At 35.7% G+C, this 16,849-nt stretch overlaps 1 pseudogene; it reads right to left on the minus strand.

The window, feature by feature from the left end:
- Positions 1-2,555: 2,555 nt before the first annotated feature.
- Positions 2,556-12,303, minus strand: LOC149561443 (large ribosomal subunit protein uL30y-like; annotated as a pseudogene).
- Positions 12,304-16,849: the final 4,546 nt, after the last annotated feature.

Consider the following 16,849-nt stretch of genomic DNA (forward strand, 5'->3'; position numbering starts at 1 on the left):
TAATATTTATTGCTAGTTTTTTAAATTTCAAATGTTCATTTATCAATATATACTAGTATTTTAAGTCATTATCTTTAGATATTTATTTAAATATTTATCTCTAATACCGTCCACTCTTTATTCCCATTTTTTATTTGAAAAATCCCTCTATCAACATATACTATTGTTTTAAGTCATTTTAAAGTCATTTTACTACCAATATTTCTAACTTAATTTAAATGTATGTTCCTACTAATCCTTATGCCAATTCCAACCCATATTCAATTTTAACTCTAACCAACACCTTATCGACCTATAATTTATTTGTGTACAATATTTTGAAATGACTTAACTTTTTTCAACATACTAATTTTCGGGGATAGTCCAAACAAATTGAATTGTAAATTAACAACTATTATTAAGATTTATTATTCATTTAATTTTAAATTAATTTTAATTAAAAAAAAAAATTAAAATTAATTATTTCAAATAATTTATTTAATTTTGAAAAATAAGAATTCAAGGCTTAAGTTAGTCCTAAAATGAAACTTAATAATAAACTACGCTTTGTTTTGGAATGGAGCTACTCTAGCAAGTATCTAGTCAAATAATTGTGATCAATCTATAATTGATTAAGATTTCTACAATTCTAGATCATTGTAAGAATGGGGATTGTGATAATGCTTCCACTGACAAGTCAATTAGATGAAGGGATTAGCATTTGAAGAATTGAAATCTTGTTGAGCTCCAATAGTACTACTCCACTAAGATGATTGAAAGACAAATCAAGCCTAATTATTTGGAGACAATTGGCAATAGTACCTTTTAGCTGATTTCCCTATAGATATAGAAAATTGAGGCTAGAGAGCTTGCCCAATTCTAGTGGGATTGTACAAGTCAAGCTATTGTTATAAATGGCCAATTGTACTAAGCCTGAACTATTCAAGATTGAGGAGGGGATAGGGTATATTAAGAAGTTTTCAATTAGAGGAAAGGAGGCAAAGGGAGATTGCATTTCTTTTATTCAAGTGGAATATGATCTTCAAGGGAAGTATATCTAATAACAGTATTTCTAGGTAGGAGAGATTTCCAATATACAAAGGGATGATACCAAAAATGGTATTGGAGTTGAAAGAAAGGAAATGAAGATTTGTAAGAAGACCCAACTATAAAGGAATTATTAGAGAACCTACTAAAATCCAAGTGTTGGGGGATCTCGACTGTAGCACCCACTATGACGAGCTCCTTGACCCGACCCTTTTGGTTCTCTCTGACAATGCCCGTGAAACAGATTTCAACTTCCTCAACAATGCAAAGAATAGCCTGATTGAGAATTTCTGATCCATTAAGTGGCTTTTTCAAGAAATTGAGACTCTAAAGGATAGGTCCAACCAGACCAACAACAGGGGGGAAGTCAAGGATCATGAGGCCAGAGGCAGAAAAGACCAGGTGGGCAGCTAGGAAAAAGATAGAAGCAAGGACCCCAGTGACAATCAGGAGGACAGAATCACTCGGCTTGAACAGAAGGTCCAAAGGCTGGATTCTGTTCACCAAGTTGTGACTAAACAGGTTGTGGATACCCTCCATACCTTGAATGAAAACATTACAAATCTGGGGGACTATCTAACCAATGCCAGTCTTGTGGGGAACATGGAGCAAAGTACAAAGAATGGAACTAGCTGGGAGGATCCTCAGAAAGAGACTGGAATCCAAGAAAGCCAGGGGGACCAGAAGCATCTCCCCTCCATGACCCAGGAGGAGGAAGCCAACCAGAAGGAAAGCGACGCTGCAAAAATTTTACAGGTAATGGAGAAGAAGGGGCACTAGTCTGCCCGCCAGGCTATGTTCCTGGCCTTTGCTTCCCTAGTTTCGGGCCTTTTTGTTTTTGGCCTTTTGAGGCTGTTTTTGTTTTTTCTGACTTTTATGCTTTTAAGTTGTTTATTGCTGTAAAAATTTGGGTTTCAGGATCCCTATAAAACCTATTTTCCAAATCAAAAACTATAAAGGAATTATTTCAGTCAATTGATTGTCACCTAGTAACATTTCTTGTTTTTACAAGAAGTCAAATTCATTCGAATGGAGCCCTATAATAGATTGGTGTAAAGATTAAGAAAACCTTAAAGCTTTGAAGTCTCCCCATTTCCAACACAATTGAACCTAGAAAACTGGTTTTGTTCAAAGATCAAGTTGTGTGAGGAATGAGAGATTACCAATTAAAGGGGAAATGGAATTCTCTAATTACATATCTTTTAGCTCAAGCAATTTCACCCTATTGCTTGTTGGATATAGGTAACACCAATCCAATTGCAGAAGTGAACATTAGGTAACACTAGACCAATTTCAAAATTCAAATTTTAATGTTTTTGCATTTGTTTCAAATTTGAAAAAATGGAATTAGAATACTAGACTTCTAATTTTGTCTCTAAACTAGGTTTTTTGACTTCCTACAAGCAAGTAGGAAATGAAAATCAAAACCTGGTGATGTAATATCTTTGACAGTGGGTTGTGCAATGTTGCATTGCTTGACCCATCTAATCTTAATGTATGACATTTTAGAATTTCCAGTATCACCACCTTCATTGTAGTGGTCCACCAGATGGAGCCCTGAGTCTAAATGGCCACAAAAAGTTGTTTTCTTTTGTGAAGTTGGGGCCAATAGTAACAATCTCATGGATAAGATCTTCAATACAAATTATGCCATATTTACCTAAAACTTATTCACAAGAAACAAGGTAGAAATAATAAGCACTGGGAAAGCATACTAACTAACACAAAAAGACATCATGAACACTAGTACCTTTTCAATGACAGAGTTGTCAATCAAAGGAATCTGCTTCTTATCAACCTTTCCATAACCTCTCTTGTTAATCAACTCTCTTATACTTTTTAAATTTGGATATCTAGAAAGAGTTAAACAAGAGAATTAAATAATAGTAGACATGAGAATCTATGAAATAAGAAAAAAATGATCTACATAATACTTATAACTAACCAAGAACATACCCAAAGGTCACATATGGCTCAACCCAATACAACATGTTCATTGTTGCTTTGTTCATGTTTAGAAACATGCCATTGAAGATCTAAAATGAAGTGCCATGTAGCAAGTCAATATCACACAAGTATTGTATATATGCCCAAAAGTGATCACTAACCACCATTTTAGAAACAAAAAGTGCAAAAGAGATAGGTCAAGCTAAAAAAGGACCAACCTACCTCAAACGCAAAAGTCACAAAATTGTTCTTTTCTTTGGATGCATATCACTGATACTAAATAAGAAAAATAACAAACTCAACAAACGAAAAAAAACTAATTAAAAATTTACATTAGAATTTGGGGAAGACTAATAATTTTATGTTTCTCTTTATTTAAAATATAAGAGATGTAAATATATTATAATAAAATCTAGAATTAAAAAAATTGCTCTTTTTAATGAAAAATAGACTAGAGAGCTAATAGTCTGCCAAATCTATCACTATATAAAGACCAAGAAAGTACAAGGTATATAAATACTATAGACTAGCTTCTTACCCATGGATATGAATAATGAGCAATGGCTTAGCTTTTGGTTCAACATAAAAGCCTCCTTTCACTTTTGCCTCTCTGTTCAATCTAATAATCCCCCCTTCCCAATTTTGTCACAAAGTGCATAAGAAAATTACTAAGGTACATTTCTCAACCCTAGATGGCATGATGACACATCAATAAAAAACCTAGCAATTTATTAAAGGATCCACATAGTCCTTGGTGACTCATAGATTGATATAAAACTAGCCAAAAAGAAACTAAGGTACACACATAACACTAGATGGAATGGTGACACATCACTCACAAATCAAGCAATTTATTACCTTCTATGTATACTCTCTTGAATATTCCTCAGGCTTCTTAAATATCAATTTACAGTTTGTAGCACTTTTTACTTTTTCAACTTCCAACTGCCGCTTCTTGTCATTCTCCCATTCTTCATTTCTTTTCCTCTTCTTGTTATTTGGAAAAATTAAACATTAAACAAGAAAATGTAAAATTAGGCATTACAAGAAACATTTAAAAAAATTAAAAAATCAACTACTTGTCATAATTGCGACGACATGATCTGATGACTAGCCGTCACTTGCACAACAAAGATTTTACAACACTGTAGCAATTACAATGACTCGTTCTAATGGATCAACATCACTTCCACAATATAGATGTCACATGGAAGTCACAATTATGATGACTAACTCAAAGCTTAAGACATCATAATTATGATGACCTATTCTCATAATTGAGACAACATCAACGTGAACTCTTGCCCCTTCCTTCTTCCAAGTTACGACAATTTTTTCTATTGCAATTGCGATGGATGTCTTTACCATCACAATTTCTAACAACAAAAGTTTGATGCCTATTCGATGGGAGACAATTAGTGGTTCTGTCGCTTGGGCGATGGGTGGTTGTTGCACTTCAGGCCCAAATGTAGTAGTGAGGTAATGGCACTAACTATATCTCATGTTGAGAAAGATCATAATCACACAGTCTACATATGACTTATCCTCTCTTATATTATCCAAAATCTTTTCTAGATTCCCTATCATGCCCAAGACTTCAGGGAAAAAACACCACTATTTTTTTTGAAATTTTCTGTGAACTATTTGCTAATGAAACATATATGGAACTATACACATTTACAATTTGGGTTATCACAAGGTTAGGAGTTCATAATACCTAACCGCTACATTTATAAAGTTGCACAAACTTTTAATCCCCTAACCAAAACGATCCATACTAAGTTGGTGGAAGGTTCATCTCTAGATGGCATTGAAAATTAGGGGAGTATTTTATTGATGTAATATCATAATTAGATGGAAAGAAAAACAACTTCTTTATGCTCCCAATGATAGTATACCTTAGGATTTGCTAGTTGATGAGTCATGGCTTACAACTCAGTATGGACTTAAACTTTGCAACAAGGGTAGGGTTACGATAAAAAGGTACACTTATTGAAGATGCAAATGTATATATGTTATGCACTAGAGTCATAGTTAGATCATCAAAAACTTGATTGTTTAGTTTAGTTATGATAATTGAACTAGAGAATTATGGTACATAAATTAGATAAAGAATTATTCTTCCCATGATTCACTATTTTATTGATCAAGTACTAACTTTACTATCTCCTGATGATTACGTTTACTAAGAAATTTTACTATTCATTCTATGTTTATGTTCCCATAATTATGTCCATCAAGAGACCCCTTGTCCCTACTACCTTTACATATAGACATTAGCTATCAAACTTACCTAATACAAACTATCATCATATAGTCCAATTCTTGAATTTTGATTTATTCATCACTAGTAATCTTCAAGCTCTATCAAACTTACCTAATACAAACTATCATCATATAGTCCAATTCTTGAATTTTGATTTATTCATCACTAGTAATCTTCAAGCTAGATGATTCTCCCCTTTGTCCTTAGTAACATATCTCATTAAGCTATTATTTTTATTTTCACAATTAAGGTTCTAACCTCTATATATATATATATATATATATATATATATATATATATATATATATATATATATATATATATATATATATATAGAGAGAGAGAGAGAGAGAGAGAGAGAGAGAGAGAGAGAGAGAGAGAGATGGATTTACGATACATTAAATAACCTATAAAGATTTCAATAAGTTGTATGTATTAATTACATTAATTATGAATGATGTGATTACATGTTACATGTGTATATGTTATAGATATATTATTTAACCTATATATAACATGTTACCATAAATGATATCCCAAGACATTATTGCTAACTAATTAATCACCTCCAATTGTCATTTTATCCATCATTAATATATATCAACAACCTCTCATTAAAAAAACCATTATTATTATGAATACTAACAACTATCAGTTATACTAACTTTAAATTTATTATTAGACCCTATATTATTTCCTCAACATACATCCCTCTTTTTTTTCCTTTTTTATTTAACCACACAAATTTTTTTTAACACTTAATATATCATCTAATTCTAAGCCCATTCTAAATAGCCTACAATTATGCACTAAATAAAAATAATAATAATAAACTAATAATTTAATAATCCTAAACTACACTGCTCCAACTTCCAAACTACTACTATCATCATTATACATACCAACTAATCTACTCATTAATGCTAATACTAACTCTAATAACTAAAGACTAATTATTAACATATCCATATTCTTAACTAACTCTAAACAATTATTCTAATACATTTCCCAACACACTTATTATTACAAGGTAATCCCTAAACTTACCATGTTAACTTATTTACTAACTCCCTCATACTAAAATTTCCCCACTACTAACCACTATTTTAAACTAACTACAATCCCATATATATATATATATATATATATATATATATATATATATATATATATATATATATATATATATATATATATATATATATATATATATATATATATATATATTCTAAATAGACTCTTACATTTTATCAATTAATTAAATTCTAATTATATTAACCTGACTATGTACTACTAGCTAGCTTATTGAAAACATATATGAATTATTTTAATTCTAAATACTACTACTATTTTATTATTATCTACAGATTAAATAGTACTACTATTGTTGATTATAATATTCACATTTCTTATGGGTTAGTCTTTTTTTGATATATAGGTTTTTTCTTCTTCTTATATACATAGACACACACATGCACACACGCATAGGCACGTGCAGGCATGCGCGCACGCAACACACACACACACACACACACCTTAGTGTACAATAGGTACATCGAAAATGTGCAAATGGTGATTTCAATTAAACTAAATTATTAGTATAACTATATTAAGATGTGTTATCACATGACTTTGTACTACAGTAGAATATACACAAAATAAATTTGTAGAAATTTAACTTTTTATACTTATCTCTATGGAAATTTAGCTTACTAAGAATCACAAAATTTGCATTATAAAGAAAAAAAATTACATTAGTATTGCACTCAATGAAAAACTGGCATAAATTTATTGATTTTTATATCCATTCAAATAGATCTTTAAATGAGATTTACACACCTACAAGAAAAGCATTTAGCATTCTAAATCTTTAATAAAATTTTATTATTTTTCACAGGGTGGAAAAATGGGCGGCAGCGATGCATGCATCTAGACAGCTAACAATGCCGTGATTTTTCTTCCATTTTTGTTGTTCATTAAAGTGGGCTAAGTACTGCTTTTCACGGCTCGCCGAGTGTTGAGTGTTGGATAAACTCGTTGATTATTAATTGTTAGTGGCGAGTGTTGATTATTATTACTATTATTAATTAGAACAACTCATTAAAGCATTTCCAGCTGTAACATCTGTTAAGTTTCCTACATCCATCGTGCTTTCACATCTCAGCTGGTTGGAAATTGATGTCTGTAGCGCGGTAACTTCGATCTATGTGTCATCATCAGGTCCACCAGCGAGCTCAACAACCAATTCATAGGGAAAATGAGATTTTAAGCTCGGAGGATTGCAATAACTGATACATCATGAAAACTGCACCGGCCAAACCTACACCTGTTGTCCGTTGGTTGGCTGGTCAAATGCTCCATACATAGATGTCGTAGTGCAGGAATGTCAAACCAAACAGTGTAAAGCGGCCTACTAAAATGGACGCACAAGATCTTTTCAATGGTCGTTAGATTGAACTATTAACTTCTCTCATTTCATATATAACACTTTTATCTTATTGTTTCTCTATTCACAAGATTCCAAGGGATATTCCCTTGAATATTCTAACGGTTTGTAATAGAGGATGGAATTAATTTGTGCTCTTCATACAAATTTCAGAGAGTAAAAGTGCCTCTACAACAAGGTTTCACTATGAGTCTTATGCATTCTCCTCCCTTTACACTTAGAAGACTCACTATGGATTTGGTGCTAGACTCATTTAAACCCTCCAATCCTTTTAATTACATGTTTTGATATTATTCTTTACATCTATCTAATCTAAGAATTTTATTGATATTGGAACACTCAGAGATTAACTTACTGTTTACATTGCACAAGATCTGATATAATGTATTAAGGGTGAATAAACTCAAATATGGAATTGCTATTATTGAAACATATTGAATCATTTTCCATGCATACATATGAACTATTTGCAATACATTAACTTTTATTTCTATAGGATCAAAATACATAATAGAGAACATTACGATAAAATCACTTGCCTATATTGGAAAACTCTTTCAATGATTCTCTAACATGAGATATCTATAAGATTTAACTATTGATTGAACCATGAAGCTACACAAGGAAGAACAACTAATTTACAAACTTCTACATGGACTCACAACAATAGTTATTCCTCTACATGAGATTATTTCCTTCCTTCCCATACAACTATGAAAACGATACAATCTTTCTTTTAGAATGCCAACTATATGCATAGCATCAAATTTCACTTTACACATTCACATTATTATACAATAGGTGTAGATCCCTCTCTCATCACATAGGAGAACAATGGAGATTTTGCTATCACAACACATTACAAAATGACATATTCCTCCCTTGCTTCTATGAAATCATTCATTGCAACAACATGAATAAGATGGAGAGAGATTTTTCCAAAACATGTACATGAAAACTTTTCTCCTTCAAGCAACATCTACAAGATGATCATTCCCAACTTTTCTTTTCCATTGCTCTCTTGAACAAAAAATCTGCAAATACATCACAAAAAAAAACAAAAACTATGAGTACTCTCCTCCCAACCATAGTCCTCCAAAGAGACCACCCTCGAGCTAGGGGAACAAAGCTCAAATATGGTTTCATTCCAATCTTACAAATGCATACATCACATTACAACATCTAACAATTCCATCCCAAAGATATTTCACAATGGTTCGCCTATGGAACCATGAACATAGGGTGAAGGTGTGCTTTTCAAATACAGACTTGCCATATCAAACAATATCTGCAATAAACAAATTTCATGCCCTTTTAGGGCTTTTACAAATCAACAAATTTCATGCCCTTTCGGGGCTTTCAGAAGTACCTTCCAAACACACTACCATCAATTGTAGCTTCCTTGGAGCCCATACTCCATAAACTTCCTTTCTACACCATACTTCCATTATCACTCGCAATAAGATATGAATGATTATGGCATACAATGGAGCCCATACTCCAAGGTTCTCAAATACATTTTCAAGCCCAACTAGCCCCTTCACCCTGGACTTCTCTTCCCTTCCCAAAGAGTGAGTGAAGTCCTCACACTCATAAACAACATACATAACAAAATCGAGAAACATGAGAAAATCAAATACAACAACACATTTCATCTTAGCACAATAATGTCACAATCTTCCCACAACATGAATCACCATTCAAACATTTACATGAATGCTACATCACAATACAACACTATGCAATCTACATACAATATGAATCTCACACTCCTTCATGCTCATGAATGGAACACCATAATGAAATTTTAAAGAAAAATACTAAATGGGCAAGAAGAAACCAACCTTGAATCCTTTTGCAAAATGGAAGTGAAAGGTTGTAGAAGAGCTCCCTCCAAGCTTCCAAACCCTAAGAGTCTCTAAAATTAGAGAGTGGGTAGACAACTCACTAATTCCCCCCAAGCCCTCTAAAAAGCCTCTAACTTCTCACTTCACTAAAAATGGCCCAAATAGAAGCCTCCCTTTTCTTATATCCTTGCCCTTTCTAAAATTGTATACTTGATCAAGTGGCAGAAACATGTGATCTCTTCAATTTCGAAATTCTAAGAAAGTGACATGTTTGGAGGGTTCCCAAGGTCATCTAGGCCTACTAAAGGTTAAATTTAGACCCCCAACTCATATTACTATCATGAGAGCACTTATTTTTCACCAAAATGACCCCCCTAGGACCACTTTTTGATCCTTAAAAGTCAATAGGGAGTTCGAATTCAAATTTCCCTTGATGGAGACTTCTCTTAACACTCTACCATAAGGAGTTAACTTGGGTACTGCATTGGGTTAGTTTTAGGTTAGGTGACTTTTTCCCAAAACCCTAAATGACAAGTCATCAACACATGGACAACAGAAGTGTCAAGTGACATGCAAAAAAAAACACATTATATTAAAAGTGACTTGTCTCCAATAATACATGAATTAAACTATTACACACATATAATTCACATGTACAAAGAAAGACACATTACAACGAGGTTTGAATCTTTTCCACCAATTCAACCTTGGCTATGTCATGTTCACATGGGCTTGAGCCTTGGTTCCTGTTAAACCCCATGGTTAAATTCTTGCAAACTAAACTCAAGCATCAGTAGTCCAAGAAAATCATGTAAGAAATATGTAAATATGTGCAATAAATCATTATCAAATTCAATATTAGGCTTTCATATTTCATTATTTCCAATTAACTTTCCCTTCTCTAATCATTTTTATGTAAAATATTCAAAACATTAAAATATCAATATTGATCTTTACTTAACATGATTTGAATAACATTCTAAATAACCTTATAGTTTATCTCTATCATAGTGATGAAATATTGAATCTATGACTATTAAGTCACCAGGCACGTGAATTAGGTCCTATTGCATATGAAAATATATCCTTTAACACTAATTTCCATTTAAACATTATGATTTGATATTTCAAGCATTTCTACAATACAATTTCTATTAAGGCAATTGAAATAATTTAGAATATGAAATGGAGTCATTAAATATATCAATCAGGTCTTGATGTGTAGACATAAGTGCGGATCATCAAAATGCAGATATTAAAATGTCATAACCCTATAGTCTCAAAAGTGTATCAAAACATTGAATTAGAAGTATCATAATGCAAATATGCCATCCATGCTACGACAGATTAGGTGAGGCCTCACATTCCCCAAGTATTTTTCCTTAAACAATCTTTTAGAGAGTGTAAATACTCAAAATTTCTAGCTCTATTGTATAGCTTGTTGTCATTTAGGTTTGCACCCTTGTCTAGAACCTATGCATGAGGATAACCTAGTGAAACATGGAAACAACCTCCAATCTGTGGGACTTGAACTATTAGGTTGAGTCTCTAGAGAAGGTCGGCTTCCTCTTACTATTAGGATGCACCTAACTACTATTGGAGAGGAAAAGGGAGAAGGAGAGCATGAAAGAAAATCTACCTAATCTAATCTAAAGAGGTGATGCACTAAAATAGAGTGTTCAGACCAATCTCTGCCCATATATGCACTATTGAACCATAATGAAACCAAGGATATACACATTTAGACTTACTTTAATCTAATAATCACATGTAGATTAGAAGACTAAGATGAATGACACAAGGAAAGGGATATTCACTTATATTATCATTCATGGATCCAAGGATATACAGTCATGCAGATTACAGATTTCCACAAAACACTAGTGGAGACAAAGAGTTCTTGCACTTTCACACTAATGGCCAAAAGAGATAAGATAAAAAATCATACAGTTCAGAGGCACAAGGGAATTTTACACTAAAATTGCAGAGCAATAGTAGAGAATAATAGAGAAAAGTCTGACCTTTACAAAATTCACAAAAAAATGCCTTTATAGTTCAGGCATAACTAAGATTTTCCCTCCAAAACTATCCCGCAACCACCACCATCAAGGCTCTGCCAAGAACAATCATGGGGAAAATCTGATCTAGATACGGATCTAGATGCAATGATATCTAATCCTCTGTGTCAAATAATGCCTTGAGAAGACAGAAACTGCGCCATTAAGCCAATTTGACTAGGTAGATGGATCAACTAGGGGGGTGGAGTGCTTTTTCCTGTTTCACATTCATTTCTAGTGGTTGGGATTGATTACAGAGATCAAATCGCAGGGTAGAACCTGATTTCTTATCATTTTTTGGTGCATGAACCAACAAAGTCAGTGAGTCAACCTATCTTTGGCATTAGAATGAGCCATGTGGTCCAATAGTCTTTTATCTTTTCGCCACCCTACAAAGTCTCCCCGAGTTGACCATGTCTTTCTTTAACTAACCACGCCATCCTCTCAAATCCTAACTGCAACAGCTTACAACATAACCACCAACCCTTAACTATCATTCTTGGTCAGGCTAGCGAAGACACATGTCACCTAGGCGCTATGTTACTATGCATATGCTCGAGCACTTTCCCATAGTGAGATAGCACCTAGCATTGATTTTCCTAAGATCTGACAATTGTGAAGACTCGTCGTATACTACGCTATCTCCTTAAAACCTCTAGGCCCACAAAATACCTCAGCACACCTGGCCATTGACTCAGCCCAGACTGGTACCATCCTTGTGGTTCATAATACTTGGCCCCATCCTACTACGTGTCACTGAGGTGCTATGTCACTATGGGTATCATCCTCATAGATTCTCATAGCGCGATAGCACCTACCATCGATCTCCACGAGATCAACAGTCAGGGAAGATCCTCATTATAGTGTACTTGCCTCCATAAGTTTCTAGTCCATGAATCCACTTGGCAACCACCTGGCGCAACCTAGTATCCTTGTCTTAGCGAGATCTGGCCCCACTAGTCCACGTGGTGAAAGAGCGCTATGTCGCTATGGGTATCCTATGCGTAACTTCTCATAGTGAAATAGCACCAACCATTGATTTAGATCGATTCGACGATGAGCAAGAAATCGTACAAATACGCACTAAGTTGGCTGAGTGGACTAATAAAAAATCACCATTGTATTGTGATCCACTTGACAACATGCCACCAAGGATGAGCTATAATAACACTTGGAGAAGGGTGGGCCCATTACGTCATCTATGCCACATGTCAATCATTCTCTGTTGTTCTCTGTTACTACTCTGCAGATTCTCAGTGTAAATTTCCCTATGCCTCTGAACTATATGATTTTCTATTTTATCTCCTTCAGCCATTGGTATGAAAGTGCAAGAATTCTTTGCCTCTTACTGGTGTTTTGTGGAAATCTGTAATCTGCATGGCTGTATCTCCTTGGCTTATGAATGATAATATAAGCGAATCTTTCTTTCCTTGTGTCATTCATCCTGGTCTTCTGATCTGCATGTGATTATTAGATTAAGGCAAGTCTGAATGTGTATATCCTTAGTTTCATTCGGGTTCAAAAGTGCATATATGGGCAGAGTTTGGTCTGAACACTCTATTTTGGTGCATCACCTCTTTAGATTAGATTAGGTAGATTTGCTTTCATGCTCTCCTTCTCCCTTTTCCTCTCCAAGAGTAGCTAGGTGCATCCTGATAGTAAGAGGAAGCTGGCCTTCTCCAGAGACTCAACCTCACAGTTCAAGTCCCACAGCTTGGAGGTTGTTTCCATGTTTCACTAGGTTGTCCTTATGCATAGGCTTTGGACAAGGGTGCAAACCTAAGTGACAACAATTTTTAGCATGCCTGGTGGGACTGCTAGTCAAAAAATTTGAAGTCTGTTGGTTAGCCAGTTGATCCTAACACACTAAGGATTTGGGTGTTATTCTTAGTGCTACCAGCCTTTGGAGGGATTCAATCAAACACCATGGCAACTCTAGTGCAAATCTACTAGTTTCAAGTAGAAACGATGCTGGTATGTAAAGATCATCTTTGATCTTTTGTGATTTTCAAGTTTTCTATGAAATTGCAACTTTTATGAAAACTTTGTTATGGATTGATTTCATAGAAATAGTCATTATTCCCACCCATATCATGAAAATTTTATTGCTCAGCCCTCATATTGCCAATTTCAATCTCCACCCAAGCTATTTATAGCCAAGCTACTCAAAATTTTGACCCTCCACCTACTTCTACTCCATTAGTCCCAACATCCTTAATTGAAGAACTTAAAGATATGTTGTTGGGATTCCAAAGAAAGATGGATTCATGGGATAGGAAGATAGATGAACAAGATGAGCAATTATTGGCCTGGGATTAGACAACTTGAGGAGATCGATGGGCAGCTTGATGAGGTTGCAAGGCAACAAGAACTTGAGAGACAGTAGGAGGAGATGGCCTACTAGGCCTACCTTGAACATGAGAAAGAAGAGAGGGAGAAATAGAAACATTTTGAGGAGAACCTTCAAAGCAAGTTGTTGTAGCAAGAGAGGAGGAAATGAGGCTCCAATCAGCTCATTTTCAAACCAAGGAGGTAGATACCCCCCCTTCTACCAAATATGTAATCCCAAGCTTTAGGAAGCCCCCTCCCTTACAAGAGCCTACTATTGTGGCCCCTCCATCCCTTGTAAGAGAGAGTTGGACTAGTCATGAACCTCCCAAGCCTATCACTATTAGGTTATTTCTAGGTGGGCCAGTTGTATGGACTTCTAATGGTTCAAATACAGAGTTTTGGGAGAGTGAATCCAAACCCATAGAGATTCCATGTGAGGAGTTGCAGTCTGCTAAGGAGAACAAATATGACTATTGAGCCAAAAGAAGAGGACCCAATCCTCTTATTTGAAGAGCTTCCCTCTTTTGTTGAGAAAGAAGAAGGAGATAATAAGGTTGTTCCTCCCCTTGAGGAACAAGTCATGGCTTTTGAGCCCTTGCCAGTGAATGAGGATTTGCTGCAAGTTGAGAAGGAAGAGGATCTTTTGCTGCAACAAACAACCCTGTATGATGTGGGAGATCACACCATACTAGTAGATCCAGAGGAAGTGGTTCATGGGCAGCATGAACAAGATGTGCAAAAAAATCAAAAGGAGAAGCCACTTCAAACTAGTTGAAGATCACCATTGTAGAGCACAATCAAGTGGTCAAGGATGATTCCTCTGGCCCTACACCATCAAGAGGGTGCTCCATAAGGTATCTAGCTTTGCAAAAAATCAGCAAGATGCCCCTAGTCATGCTCACTCCAGAGCATGAGGAAGATTATTACAAAGAGGAGAATGTATTTTTTGCTCCACAAGGTAACACCCCAGTGCTAGAAAGCTTCACTATTTTCAGAATTGGGAAGGAGGTGATTCATGTAGCAATGTGCTTGTCATACCTGCTAATCCATTTGGTTTCCCTTTTGCATGGAACAAGAAATCAACTGGTGAGGAAAGGTAGCTATTTCAAAAAACTAGTTAATGGGTTTGTTTGACCCCTCTCTTTGTAAATATTTGTACATATTAGAGTAGTTCTTTATTTCCAGTTTGTTTCCTGCTTTTCGAAGAAGTGCACGAGCACAGGATTGTCTCCGTGAGACAACAAGTTTCAAAGTTTTGTGGTTGCAGAAGGAAGGTTTCATCTCTCGTTCCAGTTGCAGAGACAGGAGTTTCAGGGTTTTCCTCTCAGAGGTGGGGTTAGAGTTTCATAGTGCTTAGAATCTACATATTTTTTATGACTCTATAGCCCAATGGATGCTTCAGGCCACTGGTCTTATGCATAGCGGGCTAGCATCCCTTCTGAGTCACCAAAAATGTTGCTTATTTTTGTGCCCCACCAAAATTTGAATTTTAAATGCAAACTGCCCGCCCAACGGTCACTTCCCAGTTTAATATTATTTTAAACCCCCCTAGGAATATCAAAAAAAATAAAAAAATTAAATGATTGAACCTTATGATGTTCCTTAGTATATTTTTGCAAGCTCGCAAGTTCCCCATCATTAGATAGAAAGATATCAACGGTTGGCACCATGTCGCTATGGAAAGTTGCACGTTGCTTTGCATTAGCGACATAGAGCCTTTTGGCCGTGTGTTAGGTGGGTCCCCTTTTTTCTTGGTTGTTTCTTCGGCATTGGATTTGGGATAAATTAGCTGAGGGCGCTATGGTGCTATCAAAAAATCCATGCTTCTTTTCGTTAGCGACATAGCACCTAGATGGAAAGTGATCCTGCGACGAAGTTCAAAAACATGGTGGGTCCCAAGTATGCCCCATCAGATATCTGTGATGTAACTTGGTCCTCATTGGTAGTTGGTCATTTTTCATTGGCTAAAGAATGACTATGCAGAATGTGGGTCATGCTTCCCTTGGCGGCTGCAAACAATGGTTGTCAGACAGGTTGGCACGTGGCCAATTCTTATTGGTTAGTACACTGAGAAGTCAGATCCATCTTGCTCGCCATCTGATCTCAAAAAATCGATGGTAGGCACTATCTCCCTATGGAAAGTTGCAAGAATTTTACCCATAGTGACATAGCGCCTTAGCGATGCGTGGCATAGATGACGTAATGGGCCTGCCCTTCTCCAAGTGTTATTACAACTCATCCTTGGTGGCATGTTGTCAGGTGGGTCACAGTACAATGGTGGTTTTTTATTGGTCCACTCAGCCAACTTAGTGTGCAATTGTACAATGTCTTGCTCATCTTCGGATCGATCTAAATCAACAGTTGGCACTATCTCGCTATGGGAAGTTGTGCATAGGATACCCATAGCGACATAGTGCCCTTTTGCCACGTGGATAAGTGGGGCTAGATCTCACCAAGACAAGGATGCCAGGTTGTGCCAGGTGGTTGCCAAGTGGATTCATGGACCAAAAACTTATGGAGGCAAGTGCAGTATTATGAGGATCTTCCCTGACCATTGATCTCATGGAGACCGACGGTAGGCTCTATCGCGCTATGAGAAGTTGTGAGGATGATACCCATAGCGACATAGCACCTCAGTGACAAATTGCAAGATGGGGCCAAGTATTATGAACCACAAGAATGGTACCAGTTCAGGCTGAGTCAGATGCCCAATGTGCTAAGGTGTTTCATGGGCCCAGAGGTTTTAAGGAGATAGCGCAGTATATGGCAAGTCTTCATGATTGTCAGATCTAAGGAAAATCAACGCTGGGCGCTATCTCGCTATGGGAAAGTGCTTAGAGAATACGCATAGCGACATAGTACCTAGGTGACATGTGTCTTCATGGGCCCAACCAAGATTGATAGTGAAGGGCTGGCGGTTATGTTGTAA

The sequence above is a fragment of the Cupressus sempervirens genome, chromosome 4, assembly GCF_028749045.1.
Source record: "Cupressus sempervirens isolate cs-2001-9-10 chromosome 4, ASM2874904v1, whole genome shotgun sequence".
Lineage (NCBI taxonomy): Eukaryota > Viridiplantae > Streptophyta > Pinopsida > Cupressales > Cupressaceae > Cupressus > Cupressus sempervirens.